The 27,110-nt window shown below is 41.7% G+C and overlaps 1 protein-coding gene across 4 annotated transcripts in view; it reads left to right on the top strand.

Annotated features, from left to right (window-relative positions):
• Positions 1-357: 357 nt before the first annotated feature.
• Positions 358-27,110, top strand: part of PALS1 (protein associated with LIN7 1, MAGUK p55 family member) — a 97,917-nt gene continuing 71,164 nt past the window's right edge. For all 4 annotated transcript variants that reach the window (XM_075530681.1, XM_075530679.1, XM_075530680.1 and 1 more), the window contains exon 1: positions 358-511. The gene's annotated coding sequence lies outside the window, so the exon portion shown is untranslated. The remainder of the gene's footprint in view (positions 512-27,110) is intronic.

The raw sequence follows: 27,110 nt of genomic DNA, 5'->3' as shown, positions 1-27,110 counted from the left end.
ACGGGGCCCACAGCACACTGCGCAACTCCAAGCCGCAGCCTCAGCGCGCGCCGCGAGCAGCACTTCGCCTTTTATACTGCGAGGCGCGCGAGTGCGCGCGCCCGGCGCTCGAGAGCTGCCGAGACGGCCAATGAGCGGGCGCTCTCTCCCCGCCGTCTCGGGATTGGACAAACCGCGCCAGCCTCCCGGCCTAGCGGCGGGCGGGGCTTGCGGGGGCGGGGCTGGGATAGGCGCGTTCGCTCCGCCGGGGTCCCGGGGGCGCGTGCGCGGTCTCGCGGAAGCCGCGGGGGCCGCTCTCGCGCGGTCTCGAGGTGGAGTCGCTGGCGGCGGCGGCGGCGGGGACCGCGGCGACGGAGGAGCCTGGCGGCGGGGCGGGGGCGGGGACTAAGGTTTGTGAGGTGGGGAATCGGGAGTTTCGGGCTTCTTTATCCGGCGTTCCAAGGGCCTCCGGAGGACTGTCGCTTCTGCAGCGTTCCGGAGCGAGCGGACCTGCGGCCGCCGCGGCGCCGAGGTGAGAGACGGACGGGGGCGCCGCTCCGATTGGAGATCTTAATCAACAGGTTCCCGGGAGCGCGACGGGGGAGGGGCGGCCCGGAGTCTCGGCGCCCCACCCCTCCCCCACCGCCGGGAGGGACCCCGGGCTGCGCCGTGGGCTGCTCCAGGCACGGGAGCCGCGGCCGCCGAGGGCGTCAGCCTAACCTTTGTCCCTCGCAGGAACGCTGCCTGCGCCGTACCCGTTCCTTCGGACCTGGCCCGGGGACGCACCTTGGGTGGCGGGGCTCCCGCCGGCCTGGCCTGGGGCGCAGGGGGCGCGCAGGGTGTCGCCTGTCCTTTGCGTCCCGCCTCCGAATTTGCAACTCTCCGGACCCCCTCCTGGCGGGGTAGGGATTCCGCGGCGATAGGGGTTTAGAGGCGGGGGGCGCGGAAGGGGGGGCCACTTTTCTTTAAAAGACGGAATGTAGTCAGCGTTCCTCTCTGCCTGACTCAGCTTCTCTTCGGTGGCTCGGTGCATTCTTTAAACAAATAGCTCCTTGCTTCCTTGTGACCACTTTCCCACCCCCACCCCCCGTAAACGTAATGATTAATGGTCTCTGATAGGAGGAGATTGCAAGGTGAACTTTGAAGCCATGCATTGTAAGCTACTTTTATTGAAAGGCTCTTTAAACAATCTTTGTAGCAAATTATGTAACTGCCTAATAATACTAACTCACCTGCTCAGTTGGTCGGCATACACTAATGAGTAGGTTGCGGTGGGAAGGTTTTTCTTGGAGGTTTACGCTAAAATTAAAATCCGATCGCTAACAACCGGAGGTTCTTAGTGGTTTATGTGTGGTGTCTCGGTACTCGTTTAGAATGGTAAGGATTTAGATTTGGAAAGCTGTAGGATAAGAATTTTGATGTTGGTCTCTTTTTCCACATCTGAAAATCGCATTAAACGCCTGTGGGAGGAAAAAAAAAAGAATTTTGATGTTTAAGTTGACTGACAGAAAAGGTGTTAATATTTCTGATCAAGGGTCTCCATGAGTGCGTAGAGTGAGTTTGGATTTTGGAGTGTTAAGAAATGTTGGCGTCCTGTTGACTCACCTCAGTGATATTAATGATAGTCTGCGAATCAGGCTTTGGATTATATAGATCCTAAATTTTAACGATGGTTTCCTAATTATGTTTTTGTATTATATTAGAAGTCAATTACCCATTAAATCCTGCAATAGGGACAAATGAAATGATAGTTGTCTTGGTGGTAATAAAAAGGATGAAGTAAATGTTGGATGACTAGGTCTGTGTGGATGTAGGAGCCCTGGTGGCCTAGTGAGTGAGTTACCTGTAGGCTGCTGCTAACCACAAGCCAGCAGTTTGAAACCACCAGCTGCTTCGCAGGAGAAAGAAGCAGCTTTCTAGTCCTGAACAGAGTTGGGATCTCGGTTCTATGATTCCATTTACATTTTTAAAAGGACCAAATTTTAGGCAAAGACACTAATTGGTTACCAGGGACTGGTGGTTGAAGGGGAGGACTCCAAATGGAAGGGAAATCATACATTGTGGAAATTAATATTCTCACTGCCATCGAGTCACTGCCAACTCACAGCGAGTTTCCCAAACTGTAACTGTTTACAGGCGCAGAAAGTCCTCTTTCTGCGGAGGAACAGCTGGTGGTTTTGAACTGCAGTCAGCAAATACCCACTATGTTACCGGGGGTTCTTACATGGTGGTTGGAAATCATAGAAAAGTATTTTTTATAGAAAAGGTTTTTTTAATAATCAAAAGAAATAATGTGCTGGTTTCATATAGGATTTTGAGAAAGATAGCTTACTTATTGGCGTATTCACTTAATAAGTTAATGCTGCAGACTATGGGCTACTAATGTCTGTAAGCTTTTCTTTTTTCTGTAAAATAAAAAGCATAGTTGAATATAATCACTTAGATTATTTCCATTTCAATGATCCTATGATTCAGTAAATTATAATAAAAATTTGTAGTTCAGAGCACCTACATTGAGAACAAAACTAAGTTTTGTCCCACACACCACAAAGCAGGGAAACCGGCCAGCTTAGTGTACCAGTAAGAGGCGCCCTAGCCGCACAGTGGTAATGTGTTAAGTAGGCTATGACGATCCATATGGTCTGCAGTTCAAAACTACCAACAGCCCCCAGGGGAGTAAGACTGGACTTTCTACTCCTGTAAATAGTTACAGTCTCAAATCCACAGGAGGATTGCTATGAATCAACACTGAGTGAGTATGCCAATACATAAATAGGCAAATTTCTTGGTATACCTATGACAGGCTTTTTAATCAGGATCACAACTCAGGAAGCCATATAAACATTACTAGACTAAGTTAGCCAAACCAACTGTACTTACTTGGGTCACCTGACAGACTCCCATCTTAAAGTTCTATAACAAGTTATTAAGTTCAAATCTTGCTAGCTGAAATTCACTTAATTATATAGTAAAATTCTTTTTTTCTGGTAAGGATAAAATGATGAATTGATCTTCATCTTTTTTACTAGTTTTATCTCTGAAGCACCTACATCACTATCTTAGAAGTTCAGCTTACTCCAGTAGTTCAAAGCTTTTTGACACCTTTAACATGCCATGTCTACTCTCTCAAAATTCAAACTCAAACTCACTGCCGTCGAGTTGATTCTAACTCAGAGCCACCCATATGGCAGGGTAGAACTGCCCCTATGTGTTTCCAAGACTGTAACTGTGGGAGAAGAACGCTTCATCGTTCTCCCAGAGATGGCTGGGGGCTTTGAACTGCAGGCCTTGCAGTGAGCAGCCCAGCAAGTAACCATCATGCCACCAGGGCCCCCTGTTGCTTCCAGAAGGGACACTGCCTGTATCTTCATTTTAGCCCAGTGAGACCTGGGTTGTACGGCTAGTCTATAGCAATGTAAGATCATAAATTGTTTTTTCTTTTAGTCACTAAATTTGTGATTTGTTGCCACAACATAGGGAACCCATTCACTGTCAAACTCTTTTCCAAAGTGACTGCCATTTTACGTGCCCACCAGCAGTTGAGTTACTTCATATTCTCATCCTCAATTGGTGTCCTCACTGTTTTTGTTTGTTTTGAGCCATTCTGACAGGAGTATGGCAGTATCTCCTTGTGGTTTTAATTTGCACTGCTCTAATGAGTACGGATGTGGAGTAGTAGTATCTTGGATATGATCACTTGACATCTGTATGTCTTTAATGCAATCTCCATAGCTTTTGCCCGTTGAATAGTTTTCCTGTAGTTGGATTTTGAGAGGTCTTGATGTCAGAATTGACAGTGAGTTTGGTTTGGGTTTAGGCCCTGAACTCTTGTGATTTGCAAAGATCATCTCTCACAAGGTCTTGCCATTTCATCTTCTCACAGTGCCCTTTGATGCTCCAAAGTTTTAAATTTTGATAAAGTTTGTCATTTTCCTCTGTGGCTATTCATTTTGGTATTGTATCTGAGACCTCTTTGTCTAATGCAAGGATTTTTCCTTCTGTGTTTAAGGATAGGATGGTCTTTTTTCAGGATATGTGCATATAGCTATTGAGCAAATAAATGAAACCTGTACCTCACACTTAATACACAGATTTACTCAAATTGCTCACGGACCTAAATATAAAACATAGAAAAGTCTTGGGTGGGGCAAACTGTGTAACCCTAGGCTGTTAACCAAAATGGTGGTAGTTTCACTCTACCTGGAAGAAAGGCCTGGCAATTTCCAAAACATAGTTGTTGAAAACTGTGGAGCACACTTTCACAGTAGCCTGAGTCAGGATTGACTTGATGACGGCTGTTTTAAATTGATTTCTGTTATTTCTAGATTACATCGATCTATGTGCCCATCCTATTGCCAATGGCACATTGCTTTGTTTATCTTTAGAATAAATCTTGAAATCAGGTAATGAGTACCCCAGTGTGGTAGTTCTATAATCATTTGTCAATTTGAGAGGATTAAGAGTGAAGGAGTAGAGTCTACCCTGTCAGTCAGGTCATAGCCAATGAGGCCTCTGTGGGCATGGCCTTCTCCCGAGGATTCTGGGAATGCCTTTATTCCTTTTTGGAGGCAAGAGACACACGCACACTCTCTCTGCTGACTCTCTGGGAATCTTTGCAGTTGATAAGACACTTGGAACTACGCTAGTGCCCTGAGCTGGAGAAGCCATCAGGAGATGCCTGCCAGTGCTGAGATGTTTACACCGCCACAGGACCCACAAGACTTTCTACCCACTGGCCTTTGATTGTCCTGCATTTGGCATCGTTACATGTGTTTCGTGAGTCTGAGGAGAACTTTATAGATTGGTATTGGACATGTGGGCTAATATTAATGTTCAACTGCTCTTGTATATAAAGCTCTTTCCTAAACACATAGGAGTCTCTGTGAATTTGTTTCTCTAGTCTACGCAGACTGAAGAAGCACACTCAGCTTCTTTCTTTCTACAGATTGTTTTGGTTGTTTTCATTCCTTTGTCTCTCCATTCTACATTTTAGAGAAATTTTTACCTATATTTACAACAAATATTGCTGGAATTTTAATAGAAATCATACCAATCAGTATATTGAAAGATAAACCAATTTCCTAAAATCCTCAAAGAATCATAAAAACAAGCTGGAATAAACAAAATTAAAAGAGAAAGAATCGATTTCTGTTTTTCTAGTGCACAATAGGTTGCATAATAATTTAACAAGTGTCTAAGAAAGCAGGCTATTTTTGTCTTGTTTTAATAGGGTGGTTTGTTAATGTAAAAACTCAAAGAAGTCTAGTGATATTCTTTAAAGCCTCGACCTAATACCTGGGCCCCTAATGATGACCACCTAGCTCACCATCTTTGTTGTTATGATTTTCATGGGCATCTGTGCAACTCAGGTGATCTACTTGCTGTTCTTTTCCTGTATTCATTTCTTCCTCCTGGGTTTTTAGCCCATGCCATGCCTATTTATTTAGAGCTTTTGTCTTTCTAACATTTCTGAGCAGACCAACAGTCAGAAGTATGTTTCCCATGGAGGACCTACACATTTATACATGTTTAGTTTGTTACAACATCTTAGGTGCTCTGAATTTATACTGTATTCCATTTATTAAAAAAATTTTAGTTGAGATTTCGTAAATTGTTTTTATGTTTCATCACCGGATCATATCCTGCAGTATGGAAACAACTAGACTAGAGTAACCCCTCTCTCAGAGTCCATGTTCATGATTTCATTGAGAATTCAGTTTCTCTGGGAACCTTCCATGGCTGACTTTTCACTCTTGTGTGGGCAAATAGTTTGATTAAGTGTCAATTCTTAATATATTGCCTTGGGGAAGTATGCACTAATTACTTCACATATTCTTCCTTCCTAATTTAATTTGTAAGTCATTTACTGGCATATTTTGTGTTCGTTTAACTATGCTCAGAAGAAGTGCCAGAATCACAGAATATTTCTTGACCCCAAAATGTAGATGAAAATAATGTTATACACTGAACAGTAGTTTTTAGTATTAGAACTCAAGTTGCCTCACATTGAGTACTGATTGAATCTACTTTATAAACACTGACCATATAAATGCAACTATCTAGTATTGTGATTCTTACTGTTCTTTAGACCCTTCCTATGAGACATGTACATCTGTTTGTCCATACAGTATTGGGATTTGTGAAAGCTAGGGTCATGACCCCTAGATTTAAGCCTGTAATCCATGTGACTCTTAAACAAAAGGACTATACAGATGACCTGCAGAAGTGCTTTAAGATGATTCATTTGTTAGCAGTCCAAATGGTATTTATTAGTAATCAGTGTATAAGAATTTATTAAAGGAAATTAAGTGGTTCTTTGTAAGCACCTGGTGGCATGGTAGGTTGTGAACTGGGCTGCTAACCTCAAGGTCAGCAGTTCAAAACCACCCATGGGAGAAAGATGAGGTGTTCTATAGGGTCAGTATGAGTTGGCGTTGACTTAGTGACAGGGAGTTTGGAATTTTTTTTGTTTTGTAAGCATCTTAAAAGGGATATGTTCCTTTTATACATTACTCTCAGACTGCATTCTTTTACATTTACATTTTATAGCAAAACTGGTATTTCAACCCCTACCTCAAAACCTGATCCCGTCCCCTTTCTTCCCCAATGTGTTACACAGTATAGTGTATTGTTTGTATATATTCTTGAATCCAAACAATTACATTGCAAATTGTTTGTTATTCCCAGTTTGTAAATGAAAAGCTAGGTCCAGAATATTTAATGCAAGGTTATATTGTAAATAGTACAATCATGTGAATTCAGTTGAACTCCAAAGCTCTTGATTTTTCTGCTTTGTTTGTATTATAGCTGTGTTTTTGGTAAGATTAGAATCTTTTGAAGAAAGCAATCGCTGGCCATATGTAGCATTTCACATGTACTTGATGGGGGCTCTGACAGGGGAGGTTAGGGGGAAATGAGTTAATAGCGAGTATAAGAGAGGAAATGTCCCAAAATTGATTGTGGTAATGGTTGTACAACTCTTCTTGATATGAATGGTTGAATTATATCAGATCATATCTGGATTACAACAGAATTAAACTATTTAAAATGCATTTGCTTTAAGTGAAGAACAGTGAGCCTGTGAATTATAAACTCCTTAAGGGTATTAGGCTTTTCATTTTACTGTCCCAACGCTAAGTCTCCAGGTTGAACAAAAGGTTTGTTCTCATTTGCTAACCTAAAGGTTGCCAGTTCGACTCCCGGATGTATCTGCTTCTATAGGATTTACAGCCAAGAAAATCCTGATGTTGTTAGGTGCTGTGAGTTATAGACAACAGAGCGAAACACTAATTGGTCTTGTGCCATCATCACAATTGTTGTGTGAACCCATTGTTGTGGCCAGTTTGTCAATCCATTTTGTCAAAGCCTTCCTCTTTTTCCACATTTTCTCCCAATTCTATCCAAGATCTAATGTATTCCCGTCAGAGTAGCTGGTAGTGGTAGCCAGCATCATCTAGTTTGTCTGGTCTTGGAATCTAGAAGACTGACGTTTGTGTGGTTTGTTAGTTCATTGGCTTAATTGTTTCTATGAGTCTTTGATTTTCTTCACTCTTCTTTCTTTGGACTGGGAGAGGTCAGTAGTTACATCTTAGATGGTTGCTCACGAGCTTTGAAGAGCCCAGCTGTACCTCGCTAAAGTAGGGTTGTAGAACACTGTCTTTTTGAACTATTTGATACCAGTGCACCTTGGTGTCGCCTGAGAATATGGTCTTTAGTCTCCAGGCCTAGTGACTCAGTCCCTCAAAATATTAATGTTTAAGATGTTGTCATAATAAGTTTACCTCTTGAATCCTCCATCGTAATCATGGTTATTTACAAAATTCTGAACTCTAAACTCTGTTCTGACGCATAGCAACCTTATGTGAAAATACCCTGTCAGCTCTCATCTAGGTAGTTCTTAGAGAGCATGTATGATGAGAACAGACTCAAGGCGACAGTTTCTAACCAGTCAAGCTAAACTATTTGGCTTTATGAAGATTATTTTTGGTTTAAGGTTTAAGGATTATGTCAGGGCAGTAGTTTCTCCAATCTTCATGGCTCCAAGAAGTTTAGAGTCCTTGTATTTGTAATTCTGTTCTGCATCTCCCATTTATTTGATCAGAAGTTTTCTTAGAAAATCTTTAACCTCCCTGGCGGTAATCGCGAGTGTGGCTCGGGGTAAATGTTAACAGTCAGAAGCGGTAACCCCGAGCCCCACTCGGGATTACACTGCCGAGAAGTCCCTTAACTGCTCCCCGGTCCACAAGTGTTCCCTGCCTGCAGTGTTGCCACATGGGGGCGGAACTGGGCCGGAAATTCAAAACTGCCCGTCTAACACACACACACACACACACACACACACACACTGATACCGTGTAACCTGTGAGGATTACTTTGTATCAAAGCAAATCACCTCAGATTTGTCCGTGAGGTGACCAGACTAACACACACACAACACACACACACACACACACACACACACAGTGATACCGTGTAACCTGTGAGGATTACTTTGTATCAAAGCAAATCACCTCAGATTTGTCCGTGAGGTGACCAGATTTTAACATTGGTAAAGCAGACGCCATTGATAAAACATGCTGGCAAAATAGCCACATGGCAGCCGAAAACCGACGTATACCCTAGCTTGTGCATTCTTTCAAAAAATCGGGACTTTTTTAAAACACCGTAGGGCACGGGAAAAATTGTTAAAAATTGGGACTGTGGGACGGCTGGTCACCTGATCCTAGAGCAGTCTCCAGGGTCCTGCCTGCTCTTTTACTGTCCTTTGGAAAAATTTTTTGCCTGGAAATTTTTTGTCCATGGCATAAAAAAAAGTGTCACTTTAACACAAAAGGAGTTTTAGACCAGATAAATGACAGCGACAGTGACTTAGAATTACTCGCAGAATTGAGCGATAGCGGTTCATGGGGAAATTCATCATCCGACACTGACACTGATCAGATCAGTGATGATTCCGCATCTGAGAGCGAAGTGAGAACTTGGTGCTCTGTTGACTGCGGTATGGATCAGGCAGCTCCCCCAAGATGCCTGTTTCCTGGAGCACCTGGTATGAAAGCAGACGTTGACCACAACAACCCTGTGGCGTACCTACAGTTATTTCTGACCGATGAGCTCATTGAAAAAAATTGTTACGGAGACAAACCGTAAAAAGAGCAACAATCCACTACTCTGCTTCATAAGTTTTCAAGAAGCAGAAAGTGGGAACCAGTGACCAAAGATGACATTTGGAAATTTCTGAGCCTAATAATACTTCAGGGAGTTGGTGGGTCAACCCCTGCGGAAATAGTATTGGACCACCAATAAATTTTGGCACCATCATGTCAGAATACAGTTTTCCCTGATTACGAAATTTTTTCACTTCACAAACAATGAAGAATTTGGGTACAAAATTACTGACATCATTAGACCACCAGGGAGGTTAATCAAAGTATTGAGAAGGGGAAAAAAAAGCTCAGTAATGGTAGCTAGACACAATCTAGTTCTAATCTCATGGCAAAAGAAGAGGTAGTTGCTCATGAAGGCAATTAACCAAACATTCCATATCCTCCTATTTTTTTTCTTTTTCTTGTGAGTGAGTGGTGAGTGGTCAGTGAGTGATCAGTGAGTGGTAAGTGAGTGAGTGGTGAAAGAGTGAGTAGTGAGTGAGTGAATGAGGGAGTGGTGAGTGAGTGAGTGAGTGAGTGGTGAGTGAGTCGGTGAGTGAAGGGTGAGTGAGGTGAGTCAGTGAGTAATGAGTGAGTGAGTTATAAGTGAGTGAGTGAGTGGTGAGTAAGTCAGTGAGTGAGGGGTGACTGGTGAGTGAGTGAGTGGTGAGTGAGTCAGTTAGAGTTGATTGATTGGTGAGTGAGTGTGTGAGGAAGTGGTGAGTGAGTCAGTGGTGAGTGTGCCAGTGAGTGAATGTTGAGTGAGTGAGTGAGTTATGAGTGAGGGAGTGGTGAGTAAGTTTAGTGAGTGAGTGGTGAATCCATATCCTCCTATACTTGACTCTTCTTTTTCCTGTTCTTCAAGGTGAGCAGAGACCAGTAGTACCCTGAATGACCATTTGCAAGCTTTGAAGAATCTAGCTCCCCCATGACCCTTAGAATTCTACCTTACAAATCCAGGTAAACCAGAGCATGTACACTGGTACAGCTAAGAGCCCCTAACACAGGGAATCCAGGACAGATAAACCCCTCAGGATCAGTAATGAGAGTAGCAGTACCAGGAGGGTAAGGGGAAGGTGGGGGGAGAAAGGGGAAACCGGTCACAATGATTTACATATAACCCTCTCCCAGAGGGATGGACAGCAGAAAAGTGAGTGAAGAGAGACAGCCATCCATGTAAGACATGAAAAAAAATTTATAAATTTTCAAGGGTTCATGTGGGAGGGAGGGTGGGGCAGAGAAAAATGAGGTGATGCCAAGGGCTCAAGTAGAGAGAAAATGTTTTGAAAATGATGATGGAAACATGTACAAATGTGCTTGGCGCAATGGATGGATGTATGGATTGAGATAAGAGCTGTAAGAACCCCCAATAAAATGATTAAAAATATAAAATAACAAATTTATGCATACTTAAAAATATCTAGGTACTATTCAATGACATAGGTAGAACAGAAGCACTAAACATGTTATTAGTACAATTAACTGGCATCCCTCATGAAACCATGACCCTAAATCTCCAAACCAAGAAACCAAAGCCCATGAGGTTTTTGATTGGTTGTACATAAATAAGCAGCCCCAGCAGCTAAAAGTGAATCTCGAAATTCTAAGTATTTTTAACGTGTTCTCAAAGAACTCTGTCTACAAAAATGTAAATGCAAACACAGTGGATGAATTTGTTACTGGTTTCTTGATTGCCTTTCTCCAGGCATACACTGGTAGGCATTATGGTGTAATTACATACTTGAGTTGATTAAGTATTCAGACTCTAGAATCAGATGGCCTTGTGCTCAATACCTTCTTAACCTCTGTGTGATGTGGGCAAGTGAACTTTTCAAAATCGGACTACCTGCAGAAGGTGGGGGGGGCTATATCATTGGGAGGCTGCTGTGTTTTAAGATGAGACGACAAATCAAGAATCTGTATCCGCAGTGGCCTCGAGCTTAACCAGTGTGAAGAGGAACAGGACAATGTTTTGTTCTGTGGACTTCGGGTTGCTGTGAGTGGGAGTCAGCTTGACAACATGAACAACACCAATCAAGAGTTATTATCACAGTGCCTGATTTACAGTAAGCGTTCCTTAAATGTTAGAGGTAGCTGGAATACAGACGCTGAGTGTGAGTCAGATGGAGTTTTTTTAAAAAAATAATTTATTAGGGGCTCATACAACTCTTATCACAGTCCATACATATACATACATCAATTGTATAAAGCACATCTGTACATTCTTTGCCCTAATCATTTTCTTTTTTTTTCTCCTCTTTTCTTTTTTTACATTTTATTAGGGACTCATACAACTCTTATCACAATCCATACATATACATACATCAATTGTATAAAGCACATTCATACATTCCCTGCCCCAATCATTCTCAAAGCATTTGCTCTCCACTTAAGCCCTTGGCATCAGGTCCTCTTTTTTTTTTTCCCCCTCCCTCCCCGCTCTCCCTTCCCTCATGTGCCCTTGGTAATTTATATATCGTTATTTTGTCATATCTCAGATGGAGTTTTGATAGGCTGTAGTACTCATGTTTTAATGAATTATATTTAAAATATATTACATGAGTATTTTTTTGGAGTTGTCTGACTGTTTTCATAAGCTGGTAGTTAATGAATAATTAGCATTTTATGTAATTGTGATTGTGTGTAGAGCTTAACTTTTTTTTTACCTCAGAAGTATAGTGAAAGTTAATAGGGGAAAACAAGCTGCCCTAATTATAAATAGCTTACGAATATAGTAAGATCAAGTTAGTCAGCTTTATCAATTTCTTTTGGCTCATAAATTACTCTCGGCATTTTTTTTTTTTTTTTTGAGGTGACACGGACTCAAAGCAAGCCTGCAGGACAGGGTAAAACTCTCTGGGTTTCGGAGACCGCCATTTTTTTTTATTATTATTAAGTCATTTTATTGGGGGCTCATACAACTCATCATAATCCATCCATTCATCCATCCATTGTGTCAAGCACATTTGTTGCCATCATCGTTCTCAAAACATTTGCTTTCTACTTGAGCCCTTGCTATCAGCTCCTCATTCCCCCGCTCCCTCCCCGCTCCCCCTCCCTTATGAACCCTTGATAATTTATAAATTATTATTATTTTGTCTCCGCATTTTTTTCATTAGGTTGTTTCGTGATAGATTTTAAAATAGGCTGGAAAATGATAGTTTGTACAATTGCATTTCATTATGGTGATTTAAAATCTTATTTTTAGATAGAACATTTGCTTAATTTTACCATTGTCAAATTGTGTGTTATCTTTTCTTTTCCCCTTTGAATAATAACCATCTTTCATACATGTCTTAACCTTTATATTTCTTTCTCCTGGTAAAAAGGTCAGACACCTGACCTCGGGCTTCATTCACAAAGGGGAATGAAAATCCCGCCTACCAGCCCTAGGCCAATTCCTGTGAAGCTGAGGTCAGATAATGCCTCGCCCTGCAGCCCTCTTTACTAATTGTAGCTCCAGCTGTCTGTCCGGGGGCGCTCTCCACTTCTGTGTTGGGTTTGGTTACTTCCTTGCAATGGCCACACACAACTCACAGGTAATAAGACTACTGGGTTTATGAGGAAAATCAACAGACCCCCCAATTCATGAGTAGAAATGTTCAGGATACAGTTCTTTGGTCCAGAAAGCCTCTTTTCAGCCATGCCTACAAGCATACCTTTCTCTGGTGCCCTTATCCGCCCTGCGAGGGCAGTGCTAGAGAACCCTTTTAACAGCTTTGATAAACACCCAAAGGACATTCCATTTTACTTTTAGTAAGTCTCAGCTTGAAGGAACTCAGCTCTGGCTCCTCTGATGATTGTGCGTGGAGGCACCTGCCTTGAAGGCACGCCAACTGCTCTCTCAGTTCTGCCGCTTCTCGGGTGTCACAGCTATCTCCTACATCATGGGGTTGAGGGCTTAGGAAGCTCAGGATTCAGAGGTTCCATTCCTGGTTAGTTTTTATGATAATGACCTCCCCCTAACCTGCTTGTGAAATGGCTCATTTTATACCTAGCCGGACTCCAAATGCACTGCTATCAGATCAATTTTGACCCTGTACCCCACAGGATGGAAAATTGATCAACCCCATGCTAGAGTGCCAGGTTTTCAAGTTTCCAACCCTGTTAATAATGACTAACAATTGACTCATATAATCCTACCAGCATCAATCATCCTTCTCTTACCCAGCCCTCTCAGAACAAGAGGAAAGTCACCCAATTAGCATGGTCCCACTCCGTTGTTTGGTAGGAGCGCTGGAGGAGCCACACCTGGGCAAGCACTGCCCCACGCCCTGTGTACAAGTTTTCTCTGGGCACTCCTCCTCTACACTCTTAGTTTAGCCCTTACCAGACTTCTGTGTGGTAAGATAGGTGTTTTGTTTATCTAATGCTTATCCTAGATTTTAAGTTTCTTGAAGGAAATAAGAACTGGGCAAGATTTTTGCACAAAATGAGTACTTACCATTGCTGAACAAAAGTGTACTTTAGTAGCCTTTTGTAACTACAGGATTTACAATCAAGTGATCTTTTAAAAGGTCGCCCCTTTGTTCTTATTTCTTGTTGCAAAATGCCCCTTCTTCCTTGCGTTTTTGCCCTCTAAGGCTCTCTGGTGCAAATCAGAACATTTCCCCCAGTCAGCTGCAGCACTACAGTACTTTAAAAAATTCAGTGGAGTCTAAACTTGGTGACATTTGTATCCTTATCAATCAAGTCCTCGAATTATTTCTACTTAGATTCTGGTGACACAGCCCTTCTTCTGGTCTTGAAAATACTGTTACTAATTTGTAGATAGCTATAGATATGTCTTTATTATTTTTCTTTTTGTTTAATGCTTTTCTGATAACTTTGAATTTGTTGCTTGGTATTTCTTTAAAGACACATTGTTGTCATTTTGCTTGTGGCCACTGATTCTGAATTGCCATTAATTTTCTGACTTTTAGATATAGTTTTCTCTCTAGAAAGTGGTAAATCACTTAAGAATAAGAGATTTTTTATAATGTTTCTAGAGGGCTGAGATTTCAGATACATATGTGTATGTGTTTCAGATGATGTGTACATTAGAAGATAATTTACAACAGATTAAATGGGATGGAGAAAATGTATATGGAATATACAAAGCAAAACAATAGCTATATGAATTTAGTAACTGGGATTTTTTGAGAGTTTGTCATTTGTTTTATTAACATGACGAGAGAATGAATGTAATAAAAAATTTTTAACCTGACGTAATTAAAAATATTGGTGATGCTACTTGGAATTTTTCTTATAATTAATGGCTTTATTCCTTTGGAAAAGCAGATTCCTTTCATTTAAAAAAGTTTTATTGCCTCGATTTTTAATTAAATGACTAATATAATCCACAAAGATTATAGCCTTGGAAACTGTGTAGTAGTTCTATGCCCTATAGGTCACTGTGAGTTGGAATTGATTTAATAGTAATGCTGTAACACACCTGGGTCGCCATGACCCAAATTTGATGACAACATCCAGTTCTATTTTGGCGTTTATAGCTCTAAGGAGGGACTGCCTGTTGAGAACAGGGGAGCATTTTATTGTGGCCCTCTGTCCCCACCAAGCCCAGGAGAAAGCTGGGGGAATAAAGAACCCAGCTCTCTCAGTGGGTACTCCCCACTGGCAGGACAGACTAAGGGCAGGCGACAGGGAATGGGTAGTGCAGTCTGTAGAGGGCAGCCTTCTCAGACAAGTTGAAGACAGAGAAAACTGAGTTTCTTTGGTTGAGCAAACGGAAGTAACTGACGCAGGAGAAGGATGGCAGCATCCAGAATAAAAAATTATAGAACACTGGTTTTATTTGAATGTGTTCATGAAAAGATATATTGATTCTTCCTCCCGAAGATGTGGGGCTATGTCAGTGATTAGCAAAAAATGAAATACATGGTTAAGCTAGATCCTCATCTTCCATAGTATACTGTCAACCTTAAAATCTTGGCTGAATGACCAAGAACTGACAGTGTGGCAGTAGAAACATGCTATTAGAAATGTCAAGGTATGATCGAGTGGTCCCAAAGGGATCAGTTACCAGGCATCAAAGAACAAAAAATCATATCATTGACTGCACACCTCCATGATAGGATCGCTGAAGACAAAGGGGTGCATAAGCAAATGTGGTGAAGAAAGCTGATGGTGCCCGGCTATCAAAAGAGATAGTGTCTGGGGTCTTAAAGGCTTGAAGGTGAACAAGCGGCCATCTAGCTCAGAAGCAAATAAGCCCACATGGAAGAAGCACACCGGCCAGTGCGAACACAAGGTGCCCAAGGGACCAGATATAAGGCATCATGCAAAAAAAAAAGATATATGTGTGTATGTATGTGTATATATGTGTATATGTATATATGTATGTGTATATATGTATATATATATCATATTAAATAAAGGGGGAAGTGCAGAGTGGAGACCCAAGGCCCAAGTGTCGGCCAATGGAGATCCCCTCATAGAGGGGTTTAGGAGAGGAGATGGGTTAATTAGGGTGTGAGGTAGTATCGATGAAGAACACAGCTTTCCCCCAGATCCTGGATGCTTCCTCCCCCCAACTACCATGATCCGAATTCTACCTTGCAGGGCTGGATAGGACAGAGGCTGTACACTGGTACATATGAGGGTTGGAGATACAGGGAATCCAGGGTGGATGATACCTTCAGGACCAGGGGTGTGAGGGACGATGCTGGGAGAGTGGAGGGTGAGTGGGTTGGAAAGGGGGAACTGATTACAAGGATCCACATGTGACCTCTTCCCTGGGAGAGGGACAGCAGAGAAGGGGGGAAGGGAGACTCCGGATAGGGCAAGATATGACAAAATAACGAGGTATAAATTACCAAGGGCACATGAGGGAGGGGGGAATGGGGAGGGAGGGGGGGAAAAAAAAGAGAACCTGATGCAAGGGGCTTAAGTGGAGAGCAAATGCCTTGAGAATGATTGGGGCAGGGAATGTATGGATGTGCTTTATACAATTGATGTATGTATATGTATGGATTGTGGTAAGAGTTGTTTGAGTCCCTAATAAAATGTAAAAGAAGAGAAAAAAATGATTAGGGCAAAGACTGTACAGATGTGCTTTATACAATTGATGTATGTATATGTATGAACTGTGAAAAGAATTGTATCAGCCCCAATAAATTGTTAAAAAAAATTAAAAAAAAAAAGAAATATCAAGGTAAATTCAAGCAGAAACAGCTAAAAGAGTTAAAAGCAGCCATTGAGTTATTCTTGTTCAGCTTTTGCGGGTCGGGACGAGCGCGGAAGGTCCGCCTTGAAGGCCTCGGGCACGCTTCGTGAGTACAAGGTGGTGGGCCGCTGCCTGCCCACCCCCAAGTGCCGGACACCGACACTCTACCGTATGCGCATCTTCGCCCCCAACCACCAAGTCCCGCTTCTGGTACTTTGTGTCACAGCTGAAGAAGATGAAGAAGTCTTCCGGGGAGATTGTGTATTGCGGGCAGGTGTTGGAGAAGTCCCCTCTGCGGGTGAAGAACTTTGGCATCTGGCTGCGATACGACTCCCGCAGCGGGACCCACAACATGTACCGGGAGTACCGGGACTTGACCACCGCAGGCGCCGTCACCCAGTGCTACCGTGACATGGGTGCTCGGCACCGAGCCCGGGCCCATTCCATCCAGATCATGAAGGTGAACGAGATTGCGGCCAGCAAGTGCCGCCGGCCTGCGGTCAAGCAGTTCCATGACTCCAAGATCAAGTTCCCACTGCCTCACCGAGTCCTGCGACGCCAGCACAAGCCACGCTTCACCACCAAGCGGCCCAACACCTTCTTCTAGGTTGAGACCTCCCACCCCAGTCTGCCCAATAAACGCCTCGGGGACCGGCAAAAAACACACACACAAAAAGAATTATTCTTGTTCAGAGTGTCATAGTCTTTTGACACCATTGTTCTCTTCAAATACTATATACATGAAGTGTTTTAATAAGAACAAAAGTTTCATTAAATTTAAAAGTTTACGTGTATGTCAGAGGCCCTTTGTATGAAATAATTATACAAGGAGAGTTATAACTGTACAAAACTACCTTATTTTTCCAGGTCTTGAAAGTTTTTCCCTCCTGACAAGTACAGTCTTTTCATTTTTCTGTCATTCATTTTAGTGGAAAATATTTGAATTCTCGGAAAGATTTCCCCAGACACGGGTTCTGATTTTCACAATATTACTATAAAATATTGCTATTTCCATGCTGATGATTATATTTGCTTCACTTTTTAAAAATTACTTCATTATGACTGGTCATTAAAAAATTTCAGAGACGTTTCTCTAGGGGAATGAAATATCTTGCATTAAGAAGATAATGTTTTCCTTTTTCTCCTTCAGACCTACTGGGATTTAATCAGTCAGGCTCAGCTGCTAACTGGAATGTCTAACAGTTCAGGTTCATTCAGAAGCTCTCTGAGAAAAGCCTGGTGATCCGCTCCCAGAAAGTCAGCACTGAAATCCCGGGGAGCGCAGACCTACTCTGACATCCGTGGATCAGTATGCACAGTGCTGTGCTGGGCTCCAAGGAAAAATGTGAACGTATGTGCTCTAGGTAGGGAAACAGGCTATCCAAAAGGTAATAGTGATACACTGAAAGTTGTGAGCTTGGTATAAGTCATTGTTATAGATGGTGGGGATATGTGGCAGTAGGAATGGTAAAGATGAAAACAAAGCCTGAAAGGATGTTGCAGGAATAGCAGATACCTGGGATATGTGTGAATATTGTTCTGGGATAGTCTCAGAATCATCTTCATAACAGGACTGCCAAGCAGCCACATCAGTGGATTGGAGTTGCTACACAGTCTTTGCAATCTTATTGGGAGGTTACAAACTAATTGTTGTCCAGTGGGTGTTGACTCTTGTGACCCTGTAGGGCAGGGTAGAACTGCCCATGTGAATTTCCTCTTAACAGGAGTAGAAAACCCCATCTTTCTCCTGTGGGGTGGCTGACTGTGGTGGGGAGGAGCTGGGCAGGATAAAGTACTTACATATAAAAAGTTAACAATGGATTATAAAACACTACCCTACATACCCTTATTTGGGTCACAACTTGATCCAAAATAAAGGGATTAGAGTGGGGTGAACACCCTTAATCATGGCACAACCCATGCAAACAAAAATGCGTGTTAGGGGAGTTTCCCCAGGATGGAGACTACAGTACCTTTTCTCACAAGAAGCAGAGGCAGGAAGAAGCAGGAGAAATTGAGAGACTTCCTGCCAGCAAGAATGAAGAGCTAGGAGTAGAGCATGTCTTGAACCCAGGATCCCTGCCCTGGGAAGCACTTAGAACCCAGGAAAGATTGGTAACCAAGTCCTTCCCCCAGAACCTGTGGAGAGAGAACAAAGTTCCTTACAACCAGCACCTGAAATTTGGCATTTCTCGTTTCTTAAAGGAGCCCTGTGGTATACAGGTAAAGTGTTAGGCTGCTAATTACAAGATAGGTGGGTTCATACCCACCAGCTGCTCCTGAGATTTATACTATTGGACACACTAAGGAGCAGTCTTGTTTTGTACTATAAGATCATTCTGAGTTGGAGTTGATATTTCTGTTACAGTAGTACTAGATAGCTAAGACATATGGGAAATTGCAAGTAATTTGATTCAGAAGGTAAGAAGGAATAGTGAATAATAAAGTGGGACAGGTATTCTGGAACAGCAGTGCAGTGGATTATTAAGTATGGCTCTTCTGGCCATAGCTTTTGTTACTCCTACTAAGTGATCTTTTTTACCCCTAATGAGTCTGGGCAAGAAGGCTGGGGAAGATAATGATTGGACTCAATGATTCAGCTGTGCATGACTGTTGGCAGTTAATTGTGAATGCCATGCTGCTGGGTATAAGATGAGCCATCTCAGAAGCAGGAAGGGGGAGGTCTTAATACCAGAAAAATAGAAGTACCAGGAGTGGAACATGTTCTTTGGACCTGAAGATCTTTGCATGGATACTGGACCTCCATAAACTAGGAGCCAACTCCAATATTACAGGACAGCAGAGGAGAAGCAGCAGCACCAGAAGACTGAGCTGAGACAGCAGTGGAGCTCCTAGTTCACAGAGCAAATAGAGTGCTTTGGATTAGGAGAATGTCTCTGGACATGTAATTGGGAAAGCTGAGTTTGCTAACCCAAACAACCGGAGCTGAGCGTCTTCAGGTTGAGGCCTAACAGTGGAGTGGCATGCCCTTTGGGCATTTATTGGGAGACTGGTGACGTAGTGGTTGGGGGGGGGGGGGGGAGCTGCTAACTGCATGGTCTGCAGTTAAAAACCATCAGCTGTTCTGAGGTAGAAAGGTGGGGCTTTCTACTCCCATAAAGAGTTATAGTCTCAGAAATTCATACGGGAGCTTCTCCCCTGTCCTGTGAGTTTGTTTGGGGTTTGTTTTGTTTTTAAAAAGCTTTGATCAGGGCAGAGGCTAGGCAAAGTGGTTGAGGGCTAGAGAGAAACCTGCCCACAGAGAAGAGAATGTCCTGACTGAACAGCTCTATCCTGGGCATTTCTCACCTCAGCTGCAACTTTCATAGACTCCAGAGTCATGAAAGTTGCCTGTGGGTTGAGTGACCATTGCAATAAATTATCAAACCTCCAGTTACAGATGTAGAGTACTGTGGGAGGGGCAGTTGGTCTCAGGATAGGGAAGAAGGGATGGAGGTCTGAATTCTGCTTCTTGGCAATCAGCCTTGAAAGTCAGAGATCAAATGTGGCCCCCAGGCCATTTTCTACAAGGACTTTGGGAACCATATCAGGCTAGGAATTTGAAATGTTCTGTAGAATTAAGCCTCTTCACTCACTGCCATTGAGTCAGTGCTGATGTATAGTGACCCCTGCGGGTTTCCAAGATTGTAACTGTTCATGGGAATAGAATGCCCCGTCTTTCTCCCTCAGAACTGTTGGTGGTTTTGAACTGCTGACCATGCTGCTCTGCAGTCAAATGCATAACCACAACACCACCATATAGAATGAGAGGATCCTGGACTCAGATATACTACAGTTTGAGTCCCATCTGTACGCCGTTTAGCTTTTGACACTGGACAAGTTACTTATCTTTGAAGAACAAATTGGAAAGATAGGGTTCTAATGAGTGTTAAATGAGACATGAGGACATTTTAAGTACTTCTCACTGCCACCAAGTGGATACGGACACACAGCAACTCCATAGGACAGAGTAGAACTGCCCCTTTGGGTTTCTGAGACTAAATCTTTCTGGGAACAAGTAGCTTCATTTTTGTCCTATAGAGTAGAACTGCTGGGTTTGAATCACTGATCTTGTGGTTCGCAGTTCAGTGCACGTGGTACACAGTAAATCCTCAGTAAACAAAACTTTTCAAAAGAGCCTCTATCATTGTGTCCTTTCCGAAAGTTATTCTGGCAGAATTTTGTAAACTGATTGGCAGCTAGAAAGACTGAAGTTGGGGAGACTAGTTAATAAGCTCATATTCTGGAGATGTTGTGTATATGTTAGCATAGAGCATCCAGTAATCCAATGGCATCGTTCTTAATTCCTCTCATCCTATTTAAATCCTAGCATTTAAGGTGTTAACATAAAGAGAATAGACATTGTGCAAATAGTTTCCTACAGTTCTATTATTAAAATAATAGAGGAATATAAGTTGTCAATCCTTTCATGATAGTAAGGAATAATAAAGTTAGAAGTGAAAGCAAAAAAGAAAGCTTATAGAAAAATTGAGGCTAGCAGGTAATGTGTGTATGATCTAAAATAGTGTCATGAAAGTGGAGTTTGATAAGAGTTGATATAATTAATTATAAATACATTTTGAAGATACTGCCATTAGGATTTTCAAAACACTTAAATTTCACCTCAGAGGGACAGTTATCTGACAGGAGCTAGTCTATTGTATTTATATTTAAATAAATTAAAAATTGTTTATTGTGAGCTAGGTGATTTGTTTCAAACTCTCCCACTGCCGAGTCCATGCTAACCCATAGGGGCCCTGTAGTACAGGGGAGAACTGCCCCTTTGTTTATAAACCAGATTATTTCTTTACATTTTAACAATTCACACATTCTGATTCAAGTCATCCATAGCTCTTTTTCCAATGTACCATCTCTAATCCCATGTCCTTTATTTCCTTTTTGCGTTCTTCCTTCTTTCTTAACCTTCTTAACTTTGTCCTTGGATAAATACTGCTATTTGGATCTTAAGTGACTGATTATTTTAACACTAAGTGAGTTCACTTCCAGACCTTGAGGCGTCTATCTGACCATTAAGCCTGGCATTTTATGATTTTGAATTCTGTTCTGTATTTTCCGCTTATATATGCAAGACCATCTAATGTGATCCTTTTCAGTTGTGATATGAGTTGTCAGCCTTTTCATGATGATAAGGAATAATAAAATTAGAAGTGAAAGCCAAAAAGAAAGCTCATAGAAAAATTCAGGCAAGAGGTGTGTATGATTTAAGATAGTGGCATGAAAGTAAAAATGGTGGGTGTGCTTGTGAGGTGACACGGAGGTTGATAAGAGTTGTAAGTAATTCCAAATACACTTGGGGTTGTGGCTACTAGTGTTTGCGTGGTCTGTTAGTCCATTCTACTAAGTATTTCTCTGTGACTTGATTTTCATCACTCGTTTTTCTGCTGGATGGGGAGAGACCTTAGCTAGTTGCTTATGAGCTTTTAAAACCCTAGTCCTCACTCAACCCAGTTAGAATGTAGAACATTGTCTTTGTGAACTAGATTATACCAGCTGACCTTGTTCCCTAAAACTCCCCAAGACTGTGACCTTGATCCCCTACTAGGGGCCCAGTTACTTATTGACCTGTGGGGTTTGGTTATGTTGAAGAAGTTTTCATAACTTTTTCCCCTCTCTGCTCTACTATATCCACAGATATATTTGCAACACAAGTAAAGTAAACACAAGTGTCCTCTCTCAAACTTAGATATGCTGTTGGGTTCTATTGTATCTTTAGAATATTTTTTCAAGCTGTAAATTGATATTGCATTATTAATAAGTGTCAGATTAGGGCACATGACTCACTCTGGCAGTATGTACTGAAGTTGGAGCAATGTAGAACAGGGAATAATAGTTTCAGAAGGCTAGCAGGAAGCTAGGAGAGTTAATACTTTTATTTCACATTTCTAGTAGGAAAATTCATAAACACTTTTTACTATTTCTCTACTTGATTGCCTCTGCATTTCGCTTCACTGAAAATTAAAAAGGTAGAGAAACAGATGTCATGCTGCCATAATTGGATGCGCTAGTGAATTTGTAATCCGTTAACACAACTGAAATTAATCTGTTAAAATACATTTGATGCAGTCATTTGGGGGGAAATGATACATTTTCTCTAGTGTTTTTAAAAAGAAATAATGATTTAACTGTGATTTTTGAAGAAAGCATGTCATCGACGTAGTATGATTGTAAAAAGCTGCAACAAATACAGCCTTGTGGAGGCACCTAACAGGTTCGCCAACCTGAATTCTGGTTCCTGTTCTATTAGTTCTAGCTGTGCGACCCATTGTCCAGGTATCTTTTGGAAAATGGACCTGCCTACCTTTCTGGGAAATTGTGGAGGTCACATGAGACAATGTGCTTGAACCCAGAAACTGAAAAGCTGTACAAATATAAAATATACAAATACATATTGTACACTTTAGTCTCTAACCTGACCACTTCGGAGTCACTGGCCAGCCTGCCCAACACTTCCATTATAAATTACTTCTAAAATGGGACTTGTCCTCTCCTTTCCATTTTTTTCTTCCCCAATCTCCCCATCTGCACTCAGAAAACCCTGACTCTCTGAATTTCTCTGTCTTTTAAGATTCTCTAGTCTTACCAGGTTTAATTTTTATGGTCAATATTGTAAGGATTATATCTGGTTCTTGGCCTCCCAATTCTTTCTTTTTTTATTTTAAAAATCATTTTATTGGGACTCATACAACTCTTATCACAGTCCATACATACATCAGTTGTGTAAAGCACACCTATACATTCGTTGTCCTCATCCTCAAAATTCGCTCTCTGCTTGGGTTCCTGGAATCAGCTCCATCGGCTCCTCATTTTCCTTTTTTCCCTCCCCCTCCCTTTACTGCCCCCCCCCATGAAGCTTTAATAATTTATAAATTATTATTTTATCTTATCTTGCCAATTCTTATAATAAACATTATTTGCAGCTTCACTTTTTTGGAAAGTATTACAGAATTGTCCCAATTGGCCTTTTTTAGTCAAGCCTGGAAACAGGCTTTTTTAGATTTAGCTTTCTAAAAAAATTGTTCTTTTCTCCCTTTAATTTAGAAACCTGTAGTTTCTCATTGTTTGCAGCAGAAAATTCACACAATTTAGCTTAGAGCCCAGAGTCAATGCTGGCTTTATCTTCTATCTCGTACACTGGCTCTGTTCCTTATCTAGACCATTCTTTTCCTCCAACTAGGCTGTATATATTCTTGATTGGTAGCAATATATTGAATGGTCATATTGTAGATAATTTCCCCCACATGTTAAAAATACACTTCTAAATAGCTCAAAAATGTTATAAATTTCTTTTGTCACAGTACTTGCTTTAAAACATGCTAACTTTTTGGATGCATTTAATCTTTTATTAGTAAGGAGTTGAAGGTGATAATAGGGTAGTTCAAATAACAAAGCATTTGATATCTTTGATACTCTTTGGCTTCTAACCAATTTCTACCATGAATGTGTGACCCTTCATGTCTCCAAAGACCTTCAGCATTGTGTTTGATACAAGTAAATGTAGAGTTTTTCATGGATTTCTTTTAAAAAGGTGTTTTTGACTGCAAGACTGTCTCATAATATATTGTGTGCTATCAGGTCGATTCCAACTTAAAGGACAGAGTAGAACTTCCCGTAGGGTTTCCATGGCTGTAATCTTTACAGAAGCAGACTGCCACATCTTTCTCCGATAGAGCAGCTGGTATGTTTGGATCCCTAAACTTCTGGTAACAGCTGAGCATTAACCACCAGAACTCCTTATATAATATATATGTGATTTTTAAAAAAGTGATCAAGTCCCCTTATTTCCCAACACTTTCTATGACAGTACTCAAAATTATAGACAGACATGGTGAAGAATGATTCAGTGTATAGAACCACTGTTCTCAGAAGTACTTAGGGACGCAACTTTAGACATAGAAAAGCAAGAAGAGGCTATTCTTAGCTATTTGCATCTACAGACATGTTTCTTGGAGAATCTCACTGTTTAAAAAAGAGCATCTCTTCAGAGAAATGAAGGACACTCTTAGGAAGATAACCCTTGGTAACTAAACCAAGCAGTGGGAGTTTTCTCTCCTCTTGTGATATTGGGTAAGACATGTATGGTTTCTGTTTTATAGCTGCACACCTGGTATGAGATTTATGATCCTGGGAAGCAAGTTAACCTAATAGTTTCCCTCATCTGTAAACTGGGGGACACCTTCATGTTGCTGGAAGGATTGAAATAATATAGGTAAAATAATTTTTTGGAGGGGGCTTTAAACAAACTGAAATGTATTGTTGCCCAGGTTAGAAAGCAGAAGTCTAAATTCAGAGCATTAGCCCAGTGGGCTCCCAGTGTAGGAGGCAGGTCCTGTCTTGTTCCGGCCTCTGTGGACATAGTGGTCCTTGGAGGTTGTCGTTTGACTTTGCATCACTGTTCCACTGGACCTAGAAGGCTCGCAGTTCAGAAACCCCAGTTCATTTCCAGACTCTTCTTTTCTTGGTGTGATGTATGTGAAATTCTTGGTACTATTGTGCCACTGTCTGGTAAGCTTTGGACTACTGTAAATTGCAAGGTCAGCAGTTTAAACGCACCAATCTTTCTGCAGGGAAAGATGTAGATAGCCTGAAATCTTATAAAGATACACAGCCTTAGAAACCCAATGAAGGGTCCCTAGGGGTCGAATGGATTTGGAGGGTGGCTACTGATTTCACTTCTAAACCACCACTCTCTCTACTACCAATATCACAAACTACCCATAACGTTTAAATAAGCATCTTATTGTGAACTAGGGATATAATTCCTTTCTTTTTTTTTTCTTTGTTTAATTTTTTTATTTTAACAATTTATTGGGGCTCATACAATTCTTTTCATAGTTCATACATATACATACATCAATTGTATAAAGCACATCCGCACAGTCCTTGCCCTAATCATTTTTTTCTCTTTTCTTCTTTTACATTTTATTAGGGACTCATACAACTCTTAACCACAATCCATACATATACATACATCAATTGTATAAAGCACATCCATACATTCCCTGCCCCAATCATTCTCAAGGCATTTGCTCTCCACTCAAGCCCCTTGCATCAGGTCCTCTTTCCCCCCCCTCCCTCCCCCTTCCCCCTCCCCCTTCCCCCTCCCCCATATGCCCTTGGTAATTTATACATCGTTATTTTGTCATATCTTGCCCTATCCGGAGTCTCCCTTCCCCCCTTCTCTGCTGTCCCTCTCCCAGGGAAGAGGTCACATGTGGATCCTTGTAATCAGTTCCCCCTTTCCAACCCATTCACCCTCCACTCTCCCAGCATCGTCCCTCACACCCTTGGTCCTGAAGGTATCATCCACCCTGGGTTCCCTGTACCTCCAACCCTCATATGCACCAGTGTACAGCCTCTGTCCTATCCAGCCCTGCAAGGTAGAATTTGAATCATGGTAGTTGGGAGGAAGCATCCAGGATCTGGGGGAAAGCTGTGTTCTTCATCGATACTACCTCACACCCTAATTAACCCATCTCCTCTCCTAAACCCTTCTATGAGGGGATCTCCATTGGTCGACACTTGGGCCTTGGGTCTCCACTCTGCACTTCCCCCTTCATTTAATATGATATATATATATATATATATATACACATATATATTATGGATTGTGTGCCCCTCAAATTTGTGCGAACGTGGCTGGGCCATTATTCTCAGGCTATCCTCCATTTTGTAATTTGTTGTAATGATCGTATGTGCTATATAACTCTTCACCTATGATCTTAATAAGTCAGATTGCAATTTATAGGATTATATTGTATTTTAAGTCAATCTTGTTTGAGATATAAAAGGGATTGAACAAAGGAGCAGAAATCAGAGAGACTTGCAGTAAAGTGAATTTTGGGTTTGACTTTGCTCTATGATCCCTGCAAACACAGTGTAGACGACTCTTAACTTGAGGGTTGGTTACTTTCAGCCTCTGCGAAGTGAGCTATTTCAGAATCAGGAAGAGAGAACCCCTTGACCAGCAAAAAGAGGAGCCATGCTTGTATGAAATGCTCGTGTGGAGAAGCAGTGGCAGCAGAGACCATGAAGGAGGAGCATGGCAGCAGACACCATGAAGGAGGAGCATGGCAGCCGCAGAGACCAGGAGATAGAACTGCAGGCTTCCCAGCCCATGGGGCAAGTGAGACGAAGTGGCTTTGGACAGAAGGCCGACTTGCAGACTGGGGTAGTGCTTGTCAGTGCTAAAGGAGCTATGTAACATACATGAGCAGGAACCATGGACTGAGAGGTTGAGGACCAGAGAGAAACATACCTGCCAGTGTGCCTGAGAAGAGGCATTGCTGTGGACTAAGGACTGTTCTTATCCTGATTTGTGGCACTTTCCTCATGACTCTCTCTAGTCATGAGTATTGACGTCATGGCCATTTTCAAAGGATTATCAAACCTGGCAGAGAAGTAGTGGTTTCAGAATAGAATAAAAGATGAAAAGTATTGATTGGTAGCAATATATTGAATAGTCATATTGTAGATAATTTCCCCCACATGTTAAAAATACACTTCTAAATAGCTTGAAAATGTTATAAATTTCTTTAGTCATAGTACTTGCTTTAAAAAATGCTAGCTTTTTGGATGCATTTAATCTTTTATTAGTAAGGAGTTGAAGGTGATAATAGAGTAGTTCAAATAACAAAGCATTTGATATCTTTGATACTCTTTGGCTTCTAACCAATTTCTACCATGATTGTGTGACCATGCATATCTCCAAAGACATTCAGCATTGTGTTTGATATAAGTAAATGTAGAGTTTTTCATCATGTCTGACCTCCGCCTCAAAGGAATCATCTTTGGCTAGACATGGA

The sequence above is a fragment of the Tenrec ecaudatus genome, chromosome 14 (genome assembly GCF_050624435.1).
Source record: "Tenrec ecaudatus isolate mTenEca1 chromosome 14, mTenEca1.hap1, whole genome shotgun sequence".
NCBI lineage: Eukaryota > Metazoa > Chordata > Mammalia > Afrosoricida > Tenrecidae > Tenrec > Tenrec ecaudatus.
The sequence above is the reverse complement of the archived record's forward strand: the minus strand, read 5'-3'. Positions and strand labels throughout refer to the sequence as shown.